This window comes from Typopeltis vanoorti, chromosome 2 (genome assembly GCF_054136105.1).
Source record: "Typopeltis vanoorti isolate ZY-2024b chromosome 2, IOZ_Tvanoo_1.0, whole genome shotgun sequence".
Lineage (NCBI taxonomy): Eukaryota > Metazoa > Arthropoda > Arachnida > Uropygi > Thelyphonidae > Typopeltis > Typopeltis vanoorti.
Genome location: NC_143550.1, coordinates 177698574 through 177711175, shown reverse-complemented (window position 1 = coordinate 177711175; position 12602 = coordinate 177698574).

Sequence of the window (12602 nt, the reverse complement as noted above, 5' to 3'; positions counted from 1 at the left end):
AATAAAGAGATTAAGCATGCAATACAGAGAAAAAGGGCATTGTGGAGGCAGCATAAGAGAAGTGGAAATAACCAATTTCATGAGGTCTATAAAGACCAGGCAAGGAAGGTGACTTGGTTGGTGAGAGTAGCTAAAGAGAGTCATCAACAGCAGTTAGCTGATGAAGCCAAAATGAATCCTAAGGAGTTCTTTCGATACGTAGCCAGCAAAACAAAGAATGATTATGATAGGATGACATTGATTGGAGAAATTGGTATAAAGACACTTGTTGCAGAATGTGTGGTGGAGATACTTAATGAGCAGTTCATAAAGATCTTTCAATCTTGTGAAAGTAACTTCATGGAGAGATTGAGAGCAGTTGATGATGGTGAGGAGAGACTGACTGTAAGTGAGCAAGAGGTGTTTCGGGAGTTGAGTAAACTAGATGTAAATAAGGCTGTGAGACTTGATAATATATCACTGCGTATTCTGAAGGAATGTGCCAGCGAGTTGACACCTGCCTTGACATATTTTTTTAATACGAGTCTTGCACTTGGTCAAGTTCCTAAGGAGTGGAAGGAGGACAAGATTGTGCCACTTCATAAAGGAGGTGATCGAACTCAAGCATCAAACTATAGGCCTATCTGCGTGTCAGGTGTTGTGGTTAAGTTGTAGGAGAAGCTTGTGAGAACTAGGATCCAGAGTTGGGTTGACAACAATGGTATATTTGAGGTCATGTTTTAGTAATCTACTTACTTATTACAATAAAGTTACTGCTTCCTTGGACAGAGAAGAAGGATACACAGTAATATACTTGGATTTTGCAAAGGCGTTTGATAGAGTACCTCATGATAAGTTGACAGTCAAACTAGAGTAGATGGGGCTGGATATTAGATTAGTGCATTGGATTGGAGACTGGCTATCTGATAGGTATCAATAAGTTGTGTATGGGGGGGTGCGATATCCAGGAAAAGGAAAGTCACTAGTGGAGTGCCTCAGGGGTCTCTTTTAGGGCTATTACTGTTTAACTTGTATATTAATGAATATCTCCATCCAAATCTCGGTCCGAAGATTTGGATGGAGATATTCAGCTGTTTGCAGATGATGCAAAGTTAGTACGACCCATGATGAGTAGAGATGTTGTGGCCTTGCAAGAAAACTTGAATGAATTGAGTGATTGGGCATGGAAATGGGGATATGAGTTCAATGTTACAAAATGTAAGGTTTTAAAATTTTGGAAAACAAAGATGGGATGCAGAATTTATGCTTGGTGAGAATATATTGTTGGAGGTAGAGGAAATAAGAGATCTGGGGTTGATAGTGGATAAGGATCTAAAATTTAGGGGACACATCGCCAAAATTGTGAAGACAACACAAAGACTTCTGGGAATGATGCGGAGGACACTGACATGTAGAAGTAGGGAGATTCTTGTTCCATTGTATAAGGCTTTGATTAGGCCACACATGGACTATTGTGTCCAGATTTGGTCACCAGGTTTTCAGAAGGATGAAGAGATGTTGGAAAGAGTCCAAAGGTGACTGACTAAGGTAGTTTCTGCCCTCTGGAATGTCGAGTATGAGGAAAGATTGAGAAGATGTAATTTGCAGAGTCTGGTGGACAGGAGGAAGAGGGGAGATATGATAGAGACCTACAAGTTAAGGGATTGTTATGGGATCAATGGTGGAGAAGTTCTACATAAAATAGTGGGAGATCAGGGGAGAACCAGAGGTCATCCCTGGAAACTGTATAAAGAGGGTGTGAGTAGTGGAGTGAGAGGCAGTTTTTTTTCGTGCAGAGTTGTGAATGATTGGAATGCCTTGCCTGAGAGTGTGGTGTCTGCAAGGAGTTTGAGTGTGTTTAAGACAACAGTATGATGAGATGTGTGTGTTATAAAAGGACCTCCTAGATGAGTCTTTGACTCCATGAGGTCTTGATGTAATAATAATAATAATTATATAGCCAGAGAATTGGTGCTCCCATTCTATCAAAAGATATCCAGTTGATTCATCAATTACCACAAAAAAAAAAAAAAAAAAAAGGAAAAGAGAAGGTTTTTTTCTCCTCCCCTGTCGTGGTATGACTCACTAACAGCCCAACAAAAGTTAATCCTGTTTTTAATCCTGCTAGCTCATAAAAGCTAGCACGATTAAAAAAACTAGTAGCCAACAATCTGAATGGTACTCACAACAATACACCAATCTACATGTCTGAGTAGATTGTCCTATCCCTTCTTCTGTTCATAGAGCTCTGAAGATTGTACTCCTCAATTTATTACTGATGTCCCATCTCATTCTTTTATTGTGTTTGCATGAAGCTTTTGGAATATCTCTTAACAGCTCCAGTTTTTTGCACTGCCATTCTTTGATCTAACACACACACTTTCTGTCTCTCTCCTGTTTAGTTAATCACCTAATTGCTCGTATCATAAGGAACAAATCCTTGAATCACCAAGCCTAAAACCTTGTTTAAATATATTATGTATGCTTATTTAAAGATATTCCCAGTGGCGAATTCTCCATGCTTGCTATGCTTTCTGCGCAAGCTCATTAATTGAGAAAGAAGTAATATTTATTTGTTAATAAATGCATGCATTTATAAGCATTCCATTTAGGCTTTTATTTTTGTAGACAGAAGTCGTCTTAAGCTTGCGCGGCAATAATTGAGCTTTGCATTGTGTATCGAAGGCCGATGCTTGCTCGTCTAGTCAAAGCTACCTTGGCTTTCTTTGTTGTAGAAACTTCCATGTCCTCACAGCAGCACTGTGATTTCATGCACGCATAGCCATTTCACGTCGTCTCACTCTGTTGCTTAAACACACTGAAGCCATACTCAGTGAAAGTAGCTCTAGCCAGTGAGCTTCAGCCAGCCTTTACAAGCGTGCGTGTTGCTTGGGAAAATTAAGTTACAGCCAACTTTTTATTGACTAGTTCATAAAGAAGAACCGTAGGGTAGAATTTGTATTCAAGTAGCTAAATTTAAAAAGATAGAATATCATTTGTAAAATAAATGTTGTATTTGTATGATTAAATGTGCATAAATTTCTAAATATATAGTTTTAAATGGTCAGTAATTCATTATTCCGCTAATCAGACTTCAGTCACACCTCTCACTCCCTGAATGATAACAAGAGCAAGCGTGAATTTCAAGATCAGCATTCGCCCTGGATATTCCTCAAGAATCCTGGTTTCTTGAGGGCCTCTTGTTGCTAACATTATTCCCGAGAATAAATACTTGGAAACAGGAGAGTTTTTTTAGAGATTTTACCCATCACTCAAAAAGGAAAATTTGGAAGTAGACTCAAAATAGAAGAATAAATGTTAAATCTAAATAAAAATTTTAATTTTGATCAAAAGATAAATCTTTCAATTTCATAATTCCAAAATTGATTATTAGCATGAGATGTCATGTATTTCGTAACTTAACAATCATTTGGATAATACAAAGTATGAAATAACACCTGATCCCATCACTGTGTGTAGCCATTTTGAAAGTCATTCTCAGATGTAAACAGAATGAGTTGAAATATTGCATGAGAGAATCCTGCTTTTCTTATAAGCAGTAACATGGAGAATAAGTTTCGATTAGTTGATGGAATGGTATTTTATTTTCTTTAATTGGCAAATCGCAAAATTATGTAGGTTCCTAAAAGTTTATTACAGTAAGATTCATTATAATGCTATATAGTTTCGGAAAGTTACAGTTTTATCAGTTTATTGGAATGTTGTTATAAGAGTATTTTCTATTTTCAGAAAGCATTGACAATGTTTTTGCAAATAAAGCTATTTCTTTATATACTTGAATGTCTTGATTAATATCCTTATGTTGATATTTTCTTTTGGATGTTTTCCATAGGTTTTCCTGAATGGGGGGCTCATCCAGACATATTTGAATTGTAGTGTACTATGCTCTTTAGTACCCAAACTTGCAAACATTCTTGTTATATTAATAAATGTTGGATTTTGCTACTATTAATATTGTTTTACTGTTGTAGAGATTCTACAAATTAATGTTATTTTCAGCTTTGTAGCCAGAATGTATAAATACATAATTGTTTAATAAATATTCTTAACATATAGAAATTTTGATATCTTTTGGAGTATGGAACAGTCATTTGCAAAAATGACAAACAATATTAAACAGGAATTGCATGCGAAAAAGAGGCTATGGAAGAGATATAAGGAGACAGGTGAAGAGATGCATAAGGAATATAAGACACAGGCCAGAAGAGTGACTAGTGTGGTAAGGAAAGCGAAACTGGAATATGAGAGGAGATTAGCCTTAAGATCCAAAGAAAATCCTAGCGAATTTTTTAGCTATGTGACCAGTAGGAGGAGAAATGACTGTGGAAGAATGATATTGTGGGATAGAAATGGGAATAGAGTGACTGATGCAGAGGACATAGTGGAATTGTTCAATGAACACTTTATTGGAGTATTTCATCCTAGAGGAGTCAGTTTTAATGCTAGAGGGATAGGACTGGTTCGAGGTCTGGAGGTACAGGAGGAGAGTGTGTTTCAGGTACTGAGTACTCTGGATGTCAGTAAAGCTGTGGGACTGGATGGTATTTCGCCACGAGTTTTGAGAGAATGTGCTAGGGAATTGACAGTGCCTTTAACGTGGCTTTTCAATGAAAGTCTGGCTTTGGCAAAGGTGCCCAGGGAATGGAAGGAAGGTAAGATAGTGCCATTGCATAAGGGTGGTAACAGACTGGAAGTGTCTAATTATAGGCCAGTCTGTGTGTCATCAGTAGTTGTTAAGATCTTTGAGAAAGTAGTGAGGGACCGTATACAGCATTGGGCAGATGAGGGTAATGTTATCTGTGAGAATCAACATGGATTTGTGAAAGGACGCTCTTGTTTTAGCAATATGCTAGCCTTTTATAATAAAGTTACAAGAACATTAGATGAGGGAAAGGCATATACTGCAATTTTCTTAGACTTGGCAAAGGCATTTGACAGGGTGCCACATGATAAGCTGATATTTAAGTTGCAGCACATGGGTGTGGATGTCAGATTGGTCAACTGGATTCAGGATTGGCTGTCTGATAGGTATCATAGAGTTGTGTATGGTGGAGCAGTTTCCAGGAGGCAGAGGGTTACAAGTGGGGTTCCACAGGGCTCAGTATTAGGACCTATATTGTTTAACCTTTATATCAATGACATAGCCAGTGGATTGCAGGGGGATATTCTGTTGTTTGCGGATGATGCGAAGCCAGAAGGATTATTAGTAATAGTGCAGATGTGGTAGCCCTGCAAGAGGATTTAAATAAGCTAGATAGATGGGCAAATAAATGGGGGTGTCAGTTTAATGCAGCAAAATGTAAGGTCTTGAGGATTCGGAAACATCGATGGGATGCTGCATACTCAATGGGAAGAGTTATACTGGAGGAAGTAGGGGAGACAAGAGATCTGGGGATTGATGATTGATAGAAACCTGAAGTTTAGGGGACATATTGCAAAGGTGGTGAAGGTAACACAGAGGATTGCTGCTATTATGAGAAGGACACTGACCTGCAGAGATAAGAGGGTTATCATTCTGTTGTATAAGTCTCTGATCAGACCACACTTGGACTATTGTTCTCAGATTTGGTCCCCAGGATTTGAAGGGGATAAATTAACTGTGGAAAGGATACAAAGACGGATGACAAAGATGTTTTCAGGACTGTACAAGGATAGTTATGAGGATCAGCTGAGAGAATGTGGACTGCAGAATTTGGTGAATAGAAGGAGAGGTGATATGATTGAGACTTTTAAACTGTTGAGAGGTGGTTACAGGGTTGACACGGGAGTTCTTTCGCTTGGTTGAACAGCGGGAAGGAGTGATGACAAGAGGCCATCCCTGGAAGTTACGAAAGGAAACTGTGAGCAAGAGGGTAAGGAGTGGTTTCTTTGTGTGGAGGGTGGTTGAGCCGTGGAATGCATTGCCTGATGGAGTGGTGGGAGCGAGAACGGTCAGTGAGTTTAAAGAGTGGTATGATAGACTTTGTGTTTCTCAGGGGGGGGGACCTTCCCTCGATGAGTCTTGACAGACTTTATTTCTTAGGAAGGACCTCCCTTGATGAGTCTTTTGATTCCTTGGAGGCCTGAATAATAATAATAAAAAGGTTGGGTGGTTTCTTGATGAATAGATTGAATAATCAACTAATAGTTGTAAGGTCTGTGTAGCTCAGTGGCAGTGCTAGGCCACTTGAAGAAAGACTTAAGTTTGATTCTAGTTGCTGAATAGAGTACTTTTTCTAAGCTTTTCTTTGACTGGATCTTGAGTTATTCCATTTCTCGTACTGAAAAGCTGTTTTTTTTTTCTCTTACAGAAACTCGGATGTTACATCCCATAAACTCAAAAAAATGTACTCCAGATCCCACGCTATATCAGACAATAACCCTGGTGTTTGGGTTAGGAACCACGAGATGGCAGCACTTGTTTGCCAGTCTTTTTAGTGGATGACACTTAAAATTTGTGATAGGCTTGGGCTGCTATCTCTGATGGGCTACCGGTGAAGGTTGATCTGCTCACTTAATCTCCAAAAAGTTAAATAGAGCTAAAACATATTCCCTATAATGGATTAAAAGGAGTTAGGGGATTTTTTTTCTTTCTTTCTTTCTTTCCTTTTTTTTTTTTTTTTGCTAATAGTTTTGAATATTGCAATTTTGAAAGATGTGCTTCAGGCAGTAATTTCCAGCGGTAGTAGGTTTTTGACCTACTTGTTACTGCTAAAGTGATTTGATTTTGCATTGGCTAAGATGAAATCTGGAGGTAGTATGGTTTTTCTCTGGGAATAGTTGGAAGGGGACCAATCGTTCGATGGTGTTGGCACACTCTCCCTCGATGAGTCTTTGGACTCCCTGGAGGTATCACATAATAATAGTAATAATAATCTGCATACTGGCAAACCGGCCACTAGAACAGACGTAATTTGCAGGCAAAAATACTACTGTCGATTGGGTTGGGCTGTATGGTGATGCATGCTGATCGTAGTAGTTGTCATTGTGTGTAGTTGGAGGATTAAGTGGGAATGGCAATGAGTTGCTTGGAGTGGAGTAGAGTGCGCTCCCATGATGAACCCTTGACCTTGGAGATGTAAAGTAATAATAATAGTACTAATATTCTATTAAAAATAGCTTTTGCAGCTCAGTGGAAGGTGGTTTTTGCTCTCCTCAGCACTAACCTGCCTGAAGATAGACTGAGAAATCAAGTCTAGTCGCTGACTATAGGAACGTTTACTACACCTCTTTTCGACTGGTTCCTGAGTTAGTCGATCTCTGGTACGGGCAAGCGGCATTTGTCTCCCAGAAGCTTGGATTTTTCATCCCAGAAACTCAAGAAAATCGACCGTAGAACCCACACTATTTCAGACATTAAAAATATTGTGTTACGGTTAAGGACCATGAGATGTCGGCACTTGTGCCGTATCTTCACTGCGGGCTGCTTAAATAGTGTTAGCCTTCGGCCAACTATTTCTGATTAGCCACCAGTGGAGATGGAATTGCCCACTCAGTCTCCTAAAGTTAGATAAGGCTGAAACGGCCTTGCCTACCCCCTATACGGGAATACAAAGGTGCTAGCTGTTTTTTTTTTCTATCAAAATATAGTCTATTACTGAAATTGTCATACATTATTTAACAATTTCAGTCATAGGCTTTAAACAAAGGTCCTAATTACGCAATTCCTTCTAAAAACATGGAAAGATATAAACAAAAATATAAAATTAGAAAACAATCCAGAAAAAGATGTTTATTATTTTTTAAGTAATCAGTATTATCATCAGTAGTAAAATAATTCCCAGGCTCTTTCTGTTTCTTATTTCTTAAAAACCATAAAAGAGCAAAAAAATTGTAGCCAAAAAAAAAGAACATGGCACTAAGATGTGTCTGAATGGCATTTCTTTTGGATCAGTCTGGTGTGTGTGATGGCGAGCTAATGTACACCAATTAGGACAAAATATGCAGTGACTTGCTGGTGTATGCCAGGGGGCTCAAGGGATGGCATAGAACACGCTTTAACAAATCGAGGTAAATGTGCTACATTGATCCAAAGTGGTGGGGGGGAGTGATCATGCTGTCTTGAGAGGTTGAAAAACGTGAAATTTTCAGTTTAGAAGGGGTATATATAGAACTACGAGTCATCCAACTATGATATGCTTATAAAGCGAATTGAAGCAAAACAGAGGCAGAAGAAGTTTCAAGTGAAGATGTTAGCTGTGCATGGTAGATTTTGAAGGAACTCCTGTCAGACTGTAGTCTCAAAAGATACTAAAATAAGAAATGTTGTGGAGGATATATATATATACTATATGTGTGCGTGTGTATATATATATAAATACACACACACACACGAGGGCGGCCGGAAAAATTCTCGGCCTCGACCATAGATGGTAAGTATTGGCAAGATTTTTTTTTTTCTAAGTTGGTACATCTGTCATAAGCATGTATGTGAAATTCCAAGTCATTGTATCCAGTAGTTTGTTTTATACAACTGTCGGTTTAACGCCAAAAAAACTTCATTCGAAGTTCAGAAAAGTTTATGGGCACTCTTTTCCTTCGTTTTCGACAATTAAGAAATGAGCTGCCGAGTTTAAACGTGGCCGTACCAGCCTTGAAAATGATCCACGTGATGGACGTTCAAAAAGTCTAACACCACCAGAAATCATTGATCAAGTGCACGATATGGTATTGGATGACTGGAGAGTCGTGAAATTGCTGAGACTATAGGCATTTCAAAAGAACGTGTAGGATTTATTTTGCATGAAGAATTTCAAATGAAAAAGCTTTGTGCAAGATGGGTGCTGCTCTTGCTCACAGCAAATCAAAAACGCACTCGCATGAAAATCTCTGAATAGTTCTTGGAGCTGTTTAACAAGAAAAAAAAATCAGATAACGCCTTTTTATTCCCGTACACGGGAGTAGGTGAGGCCATTTAGCCCTATCTAACTTTTGGAGACTGAGTGGGCAGTTCAATCTCCACTGGTACCCAATCAGAGACAGATGGCCCAAGGCTATCACTAATTAAGCGGTACGCAGTGAAGAGAGACGGCTCAAATGTGCCGCCATCTCGTGGTCCCTAAATCTAACACAATATATTTAATGTCTGAAATAATGTGGGTTCTACGGTCGATTTTCTTGAGTTTACAGGACGAAAAACCCGAGGTTCCGGGAGGAAAAACCTGCTTGCCCGTGCCAGAGATCGACTAACTCGGGAACCGGTCGAAAAAAGGCTTAGAAAAATTTCCTCTAGTCGCCGACTAGACTCGAAACCAAGTCTTCCTTCGTGCGGCCAAGCGCGGCGGTGTGCAAACGCCACATCCGCTGAGCTACACAGGCTTGGTTTAACAAGAATAAAACTGAATTTGTGCGTGGATTTATTAGTATGGATGAGACTTGGATTTACCAGAATCCAAACAGCAGTCAAAATAGTGGACAGAAGATGGTTGTTCAGCGCCAAAGAAGACAAAATCGGTTCTATCAGCAGGAAAGGTTACGGCATCTGTGTTTTGGGATGCTAAAGGCATTTTGTTTATTAATTATCTTGAAAATTGTAAAACAATAACCGGGGAATATTATTCCGATCTTTTGACCAGACTATACGTGAGACCATTCGTGCGAAAAGACTCGCTATTCTGAAAAAAAAAAAAAAAAATTATCTTTCATCAGGATAATGCACCTGCCCACAAAGGTGTTTTGACAATGTGAAAATTAAAGGGTCTGCGCTATGAATTGTTGGAACATCCATCCTATTCCCCAGATTTGGCTCCTTCTGACTTCTGTCTCTTCCCCAAACTAAAACTCTTCCTCGCTGGTCAGCGTTTTTCTTCGAATCAAGAGGTGATTGCAGCTGTAGAGGGGTATTTTGCAGATCTTACTGAGAACCACTACAGGGTGGATAATAGCGTTGGAGCATCGATGGAATGAATGTACTGTATTAGTCTTAAGAGAGATTATATTGAAAAATAAAAATATTTTTGAAATTATAAATTCGTTTTTTCATTGTTACACAGAGAACTTTTCAGACAGTATATATATATATATATATACTTGTAGAAAGTATTTTTACCTTGGGTATAAATATGTTATAAATATGTTAAAGATACCAAGTAATTTTAAACCTGGTTTTACTCCATTTCCCAAGTAAGCAAACAGACTAAAAGTCAAGTTTGCGCCTGCAATTGATGCAAGTCTAACTGATCCCACAGGTAGTGCAGGATCAGGGCAACTCGTGGCAAAGGTGGAACAAGCTCCGATCACAAATCTTAATATTTACCCTTAATGCCAAAACACATCTCCAAGAAGGGGATGTATGATGTTTTTGTATTAAAGGCAAGGGGCCACTACCCAGACCGGTTTCGACCTTTATTGAGGTCTCGTCAGTGGGAGCTAGGCTAGAAATACTGTATATATATATACTGTATATAAATTGACTAGCACTGTAGGAAGCCAAAATTAGATTACGAAAAGAAATCAGCCAAGTTAACCAAAGTAAATCGTAAAGAAATCTTTCGTTATGTGGCAATCGGCTAGTGCTTAGTGTATCTGTTCTCCGACCAAAACAGACGATGGAATCGAATTCCATCGAGAGGACGAATGTTTGTAATTGTCTTTATGTGGAAGATGAATTTTATCACAGGGTGTGAGACCACATCCACACTTATGGCCTGAAGTGGTTTAAAAAAGTTCCACATTTGCACATGTTTAAAGTAAGTATAAGTAGGGTTTTTTGTCACCTTGAACTTGGCTACACTTGGCTTTTTTAATATCGGAACTCAGATAAATGGAAATCCAAATTATCTACACAATAGATAATTGTGGATAATTTCATTGCCAAGTGGTAACGGCCATAGCGAACTCGAAGCCATGGATGTCATCAGTCGTCTATGTATGCACTTTGGTTAAAAGAAACTGCGATAAACTGAGATATAATATACTGAATTAATTCAGATAAACAGCAAATGTGTGTGTGGGGGAAATACCGCGAAAATACTGGGTGCCTATTATGTGATTAAGATATCAGGTTCTGGTTTTCCATCTTTAGGATATTAAACCTAAATGTGATATCCTCATAATTTCAGGCCTTCATAGATTCCAGTAAGAGTTTCAGAGGAACATTTTTAACTCCTTTTCAGCTAAATGTGTGATAGCTATTCTCGTTCGATGGCGGCAAGGTATTCTCTAAGGCAGCGTTTCTCAAACTATGTTCCACGGAACACCTGTGTTCTGCGGAAAGTAAATAAGTGTACCGTGAAAAATTATCAATTAATATGAGGTGGAATGGTTTTAAATGCTGCTACAAGTTCAAACATGCTTGAAAATCGGGCGCTCTTCCACTTTGCGTGTGGATTGTGCTATGAAGGCCAGCGCGCGCGCGCTAGCCTTGACTCAGCTGCCCGCGGTTGTCGACACCTCCGAGCGCGAGTGAAGTATGGAGGTATCTATTCTACGAAACGTGCGGTCACAAGCAAGGTCAATGCGATGCGATACAGCCTGCTTCGGCGATAGTGTGCGCTTAGCTTTACATTGAATACGAAACCGATGATATTCGACTCTAACCAAGGTGTTCTGTTAAAATTTCAGGATTTTTATTATTATTAGACACCTCCAGGGAGTCCATAGACTCATCGAGGGAGGGCACCTGCTCTACAGCTCTCTCCACCATTCAATCCACCAACTACAACTAGCCGCAACTACACCAACGCCATCTTCCGACGACCACCACTAGTTTTTCCACAGATAATCACAAACATCCATGCCCACAGCGGGATTCGAACCCGCAGCCTTTTTGCTGGAGAGCGGATACGCTAACCACTCGGCTAGCCAGACTAGTAATTTGTGAAGTGTTCCATCATAGGAGAAATTTGGGAAACGCTGGTCTAAGCAATGGGCGAGGAGGACACAGCTTCCATTTGGATAGGACAAGAGTTTCTGCTAATGGCTTCTACGAAGTCAAATTTAGCTTCGCTGTTGTCTATTTATCTTTCATTGCTAGCTTTAGTATAGCTGCAATATGAAGCTTAGTATGAAGTCTTTGGTACATTTTCTGTCTATGAGGTGTGGCTATTAAATAGCGAGACTTGTTGCAAAAATGTGGTTTATTATTACAATTGTACAACTTAGTTGGTATCCCCTTCAACATACTCCCATCCTCTATCTATACACCGTTGCATACGAATTTTCCATTGTTGGAAGCAGTGCTGTAAGTCATCAGGTGTTATCTGCTTCAGCAACGCTGCCGTTTTCTCCTTGGAACGGGTCACATGAAACGGCTGACAGCGGATTTGCAGAAGATCATCGCATGCGATGAGACGTGGATTTTCCAGTACGATACAGAAACAAGGAGACAATCGATGCACTGGAAAACTCCAACGTCGCCGAGAATGAAAAAAGCAAGAATGAGCAATCAAAACAAGGCAATGGTGAGCGCTTTTTTTTTTTAATATATATATATATATATATATATATATATATATATATATATATATCAATAATGGCGTGATGATGGCTGAATGGGTACCACCCACAGTTAACCAATATTATTACCTTCAGCAATGGCGCACGCAGGATTTAATCTTGGGGGGGGGGAGCGAGTTCAGTAGATGATTTGAGGATACACACCACGCATTGCATACGACCTATGA